Source organism: Manis pentadactyla, chromosome 14, assembly GCF_030020395.1.
Source record: "Manis pentadactyla isolate mManPen7 chromosome 14, mManPen7.hap1, whole genome shotgun sequence".
Classification (NCBI taxonomy): Eukaryota; Metazoa; Chordata; class Mammalia; order Pholidota; family Manidae; genus Manis; species Manis pentadactyla.
The window spans coordinates 72,992,099-72,998,614 of NC_080032.1; positions in this window are offsets into that span (position 1 = coordinate 72,992,099).

The following is a 6,516-nucleotide window of genomic DNA, read 5'->3' on the forward strand; positions in this document are numbered from 1 at the left end:
TGAAGCTCACAGGTTACCAAAAAATCAATTAAAAGAGATTCTCACCAAGAAACGTCATAACAAAACTGCCAAAATGGATTTCTCAACAGAAAATTCATAGGCTAGGAGACAATGGGGTAAAATATGAAAGGTGTTGGAAGAAAAAAACTGCCAACCAAGAAATATTTACTCAGCAAAGTCCAGAAATGAAGGTGAGATAAAGACTTTACCAGACAAACAAAAGCTGAGAGAATTCATCACCAGTAGAGCTGCCTTACAAAAAAGGCTTAAAGGAGTTCTTCAAGCTGAAATGAAAAGATGATAACTGGTAACATAAAAACATGAAAATACACAAGACACTGGTAAAGATGTGTTAGTATTGTAATGATGGCGTGTTTACCACTTAACCCTAGCAGAAAGGTAAAAGCACAAGATCATAAAAATAAATATAGCTACAATAATTTGTTATGGATATACAATACAAAGAAGAGGCAAATTGTGAAATTAAAAACATAAAATGTTGTTGGGGGTAGTGAAAGGGAAGATGTTGTGCATGCAATTGAAGTTAAATTGTTATCAGCTTAATACAGACTGTTACATCTATAAGATGTTTTATGTAAGCCTCATGGTAACAACAAAGCAAAAAGCTACATTAGATCCACAAAAGATAAAGAGAAGGAAATCAAAGCATGCTACTATAGAAAATCTTCAAATCACAAAGGAAAGCAGCAAGAAAGAAAAAAGAGAACAAGGAAACAAACCCAAAACAATTAACAAGATGACATTAGTAAGTCTTTAGTTACAAATAGGCTCGAAGTGAAGGGATGAAAAATACATTCCACGCAAAGGTAGCTGTATTTATATGAAACAAAAGAAACTTGAAACTAAAAACAAAAACAAGAAACAAAGATCATTATATAATGATAAAGGGGTCAACTCATCAGAAGGATATAAAATTATAAATATATATGCATCTAAATTGAAGTACCTAAGTATACTAAGTAAATACTAGTAGATCTATAGGGAGAAACAGAAAACAATATAATAATAATAGGGGACTTTAATACCCAACTTTCACCATAAGATAGATCATCTAGACAGAAAACCAAAAAAGGAATCATTGGACTTGAACCATATTTTAGGTCAAATGGATCTAACATATATATATATATATATATGGATAGATACATTATCCTATCCAATACCATGAATAAGCAGGACTTGTCCCTGGGATGCAAGAATAGTTCAACATATGCAAATCAATAACTGTAATATACCACATTAACAGAATGAAGACTAAATCATATCATCATCTCAATAGAGGCAGAAAAAGCATTTAACAAAATACAACATTGTTTCATGATAAAAATACTCGATTTGTATATAAAAGGATGTACTTCAATATAATAAAAGCCTTATATGACCAGCCAATAGGTAACATCATACTCAATGATGAAAGGTCACAAACTTTTCCTCTAATATCAGGAACAAGATAAGGTTGCCCACTCTCACCATTCCTATTCAATATAGTACTGGTAGTCCTAGCCAGGCAATCAAACAAGACATTTAACAAGAAATAAAAGATATTTGAAACAGAAAGAAAGAGGCAAAATTGTCTTTGTTTGCAGATGATATGATCCCATAACTTAAATCTCTAAAGACGCCACCAAAAAAATAATAGAACTAATCAATGAATTAAGTAAAGTTGCAGGATACAAAAGCAACATACAGATATCAGTTGCATTTCTATACAATAACAATGAAATATCTGAAAAAGAAATAAAAATCCCATTTATAATTGCATCAAAAACAATAAAATACTCAGCAACCAAGGAGGTGAAAGATCTACAATCTAAAAACTATAAGACTTCGATGAAAGACACTGAAGAAAACACAAACCAATGGAAAGATATTCTATGATCTTAGATTGGAAGAATATATTGTTAAAAATTTCCATAATACCCAAAGCCATCTATAGATTCAATGATTTCTCTATCAAAATTCCAATGGCTTTTTTCACAGAAATAGAAAATACAATTCTAAAATTTTTATGTAATCACAAAAGACCCCAAATAGTGACAACAAATCTGAAAAATAGGAATAAAACTGGAAGTATTGCACTTCCTTGTTGCAAACTATACTACAAAGCTACATTAATCAAAACAGTCTGGTACTAGCATAAAAACAGACACATTGACCAATGGAATAGAATTAAGAGCCCAGAAACAAACCCTTGCATAAATAATCAACTAACATTTGACAAAGAAGCCAAAAACAATGAATGGGGAAAGGACAGTCTATTCAATAAGTGATATTGGGAAAATTGAATAACCACTTGCAGAAGAATAAATGAGACCCCTGTCTTACACCACACATGCAAATTAACTTGCGATAGTTTAAAGTTAATTTTAATCAGCAAATTAACTTAAGCCTTGACTTTGGTTTTGGCAATGACATGTTGGATATGATACCAAAAACACAAAAAACAAAAGCAAAAATTAATAATAAGTGGGACTACATCAAATTAAAAACCTTCTGCACAGCAAAAGAAATAACAAAATGTAAAGGCAACCTATGGACTAGGAGAAAATATTTGCAAACCATATATCTGATAAGGGATTAATATTCAAAATATACAAAGAATATATAAAACTCAATAACAAAAAAATAAAAATCCAATTAAAAAGTGGGCAGAGAATTTGAATAGACATTTTTCCAAAGAAGACATATATAATGGCCAACAAGTACATGAAAAGATGCTCAACATCACTAATCATCAGTGAAATGCAAAGCAAAACTACAGTGAGATATCACCTCAAACCTGTTAGAACAGCTATCATCAAAAAGAGAAGAGAAGTGTTGGTGAGGTTGTGGAGAAAAGGGAAGCCTTGTGCACTGTTAGTGGGAATGTCAATTGGTATAGCCATTATGCAAAACAATACAAACGTTCCTCAAAAAAGTAAAAATAGAACTTCCATATGATCCAGCAATCCCACTTCTGAGTATATATCCAAAGGAAATGAAATCAGCATTTTAAAGAGATCTCTGCACTCCCATGTTCATTGCAGCATTATTCACAATAGCCAAGATATGGAAACAGCCTAAGTATCCATTTACAGATGCATGAATAAAGAAAATGTGTGTGTGTGTGTGTGTGTGTGTGTAATGGAATATTATCCAGTTGTAAAAAAGGATGAAATCTTGCCACTTGCAACAACATAGATGGAACTTGAGGATATTCTGCTAAGTGAAATAAGTCAGACAAAGAATGACAAATACTGTATAATCTCACTGTAGATTGAAAAAAAAAAAGCTCATTGATCCTGAGCACAGACTGGTGGTTAGCAAAGATGAGGGCTGGGGGAGGTGGTTGGGTGAAATGGGTAACAGGGTCAAAAGGTACAAAATCCAGGTATAAAATAAATAAATCTAGGGGATATAATATATGACATGAAGATGCATGGCAACTGTAGTGAATAATACTGTATTGTATATTTGAAAGTTGCTAAGAGAGTGAATCTTAAAAGTTCTCATCACAAGAAAAACAAATTGTTAACTATGTGTGTGATGGATATTAACTAGACTTATTGTGGTGATCATTTTGCAATATATACAAATAGTGTAATATATACAAATGTAGTAATAAATAGCAATTAATGTCTTAATTTAAAAAGTCAACAGCTTAAAACATCACAAATCTGTTGCCCCATAGTATTTTAACTGGGATTCTGCTCAGTGTTTTATAAGGCTGAAATCAAGGTGTTGGCCAGCTGTGAACTCATGTGGAGGCACAACTAGGGAAATATCTGCCTCTAAGTTCCCTCAGGAGCTTTACTGAACTTACTGTTTTCTTACTGATTTACAGTGCAGCTTGGTCACTTTCTATTTTTATCCCTGGGCCATTGCCACAGTGTTTATTATAACTTCAAAATACCTGTGATATTTAGTTAGAAAAGTCTTCTCTTGTTTTCTTCTTTTGGAGTGGACTTTTGCTATTCTTTATAACTAACATTAGCATGTAAAGTTTTACTTTAAACACTTAGAGCTTTTGATCAAAATTGTATTGAATCTGTATACCAATTTGAGGATTTATTAGTTTGCTAGCGCTACCCTAACAAAACACCATGAACCACATGGCTTAAACAACAGAAATTTATTGTTTCACAGTTCTGGAGGCTGGAAGTCCAAGATCAAGGTGCTGCAGATTTGGTTTCTTGTGAGGCCTCTCCTTAGCTTGCAGATGGCCAACGTGTCCTCACGTGGTCATCCCTTGGTCTGTGTTGTCTGTGTCCTCTTCTAATAAAGTCACCACTTTTATCAGGTTATGGCCCACCCATATCATCATTTAACCTTTATTACTTCTTTAAAAGCCCTATCCCCAAATATACTTACATTCTGAGGTACTGTTACTTAAGACTTCAACATACGAATTTTGAGGAGACACGATTCAGCCCACAACAGGGCAACACTGACATTTTTTCCAAAATTGAATCTTACAATCCATGAACACAATATATCCATCTCTCCATTTATTTTTACATTCTTTAATGTCTTTCAACAAAATTTATCATTTTCCACAGAAATCTTGAAAATCGTGAATATTCTTAATTTACTTCACCAGATCCTTCTGCTCTATGGTTCATGTCCTAGAAGGTTGACACTTATGTGCTCTGTCAAAAGACTCCCTTGCCTTCTGACCTCTGAACAGTTTGGCCAGTGGAAGCATGGGCAGGAGATCTGAGTAGATATTCACTTCCCAACTTCTTGCCCACTTCTGGGCTGGTGACAGTTGACCACAGCTGTGTTCCTCTTCTGCAGCTCTGGTTCAGTAGCCTTCTTCCACAACCATAGTTCTGTGAATTGAGGTTTAGGTAACTGCTACCTTTTGGTTGCTCATTTACATCTATGGTTATTACCACATTTTCTCCCTGGGTATTTTCTGTGTTGACTGCTTTTGATCACAACTACATATTTTCTTTTTTAATGAAAGTATTATTGTTATACAATTTTATGTTGGTTTCAAATATACAACATGGCTCAACAGTTATGCATATTATTAAATCTTCACCCCCTCTAGTGCAGTTACTATCAACGTAGTAAGATGTTACAGAATCATTGACTGTATTCTCCATGCTGAACTATCGCCTCCATGACCAACCTATATTATGACTACGAATTATTGACCCCCTTATCCCCTTCACCCTCCCCCCAAACTCCTCTCCCTTGGTAACCATTAGTCCCTTCTCAGTGTCAATGAGTCTATTGCTTTTTTGTTCATTCTGTTTTGCTTCTTTATACTCCACAAATAAGTGAAATCATACGGTCTTTCTTTCTCTGCCTCACTTATTTCACTGAACATAATAATCCTCTAGATCCATCCACATTGTTGCAAATGGGAGGATTTCTTTTTTTTTCATGAATGAATAATATTCTATTGTGTATATGTACCACATCTTTTTTTTCCATTCATCAATTTATGGGCACTTGAGTTGCTTCCATATCTTGGCTATTGCAAATAGTGGAGCAATAAAAATAGGGGAGCCTATATCTTCTCAAATCAGGGATTTTGTTTTCTTTGGGGAAATTCCTAGGAGTGGAATTATTGGGTCAAATAGTATTTCTATTTTTAGTCTTTTGAGGAACCTTCATATTGCTTTCCACAACTGTTGACCCAATTTACATTCCCACCAGCAGTGTAGGAGGTTTCCCCTTTCTCTGCATCCTCACCAGCATTTGTTGTTTCTTGTCTTTTGGTTGATGGCCATCTTAACTGGTGTGAGGTGATATCTCATTATGGTTTTAATTTGCATTTCCCTGATGATTAGTGATGTGGAGCATCTTTTCATGTGCCTGTTGGCCGGTTGTATTTCTTCTTTGGAGAAGTGTATGTTCAGGTCCTCCACCCATTTTTAGTTTGATGAAATCCCACTTGTTCATTTTTTGTTTTGTTTCCTTTGCCCAAGGAGATGTGTCCAGGAAAAAATTGCTCATACTTATATTCAAGAGATTTTTGCCTATGTTTTCTTCTGTAAGTTCTATGGTTTCACGACTTACATTCAGGTCTTTGATCTATTTCAAGTTTACTTTTGTGTATGGAGTTGGACAATAATCCAGTTTCATTCTCTTACATGTAGTTGTCCAGTTTTTCCCAACACCTGCTGCTGAAGAGGCAATCTTTTCCCTGTTGTATATTCATGGCTCCTTTATTGTATATTTATTGACCATATATGTGTGGGTTTATATCTGGGCTCTCTATTCTGTTCCACTGATCTATGGAGATCATGACCACATCTTAGTAAAGGATTCTTTCTTGAAACTCTCCTCAATTTCTACATTTCGGTGTGCCAGCTTTTCCCCCCAAGGAAATATACTTTGTCAAATTTCAAGTGCTTGTTATCTCTTGATGCTATTTTATGCAATTTAAAATTACATTTTTGTTTTTTGCTAGTATATAGAAATGCAATTGCTTTCACTATACTTTTTAAAAAAAATCCAGAAACCTTGCTAAACTCTCATTAATTCCAATAACTTATATTT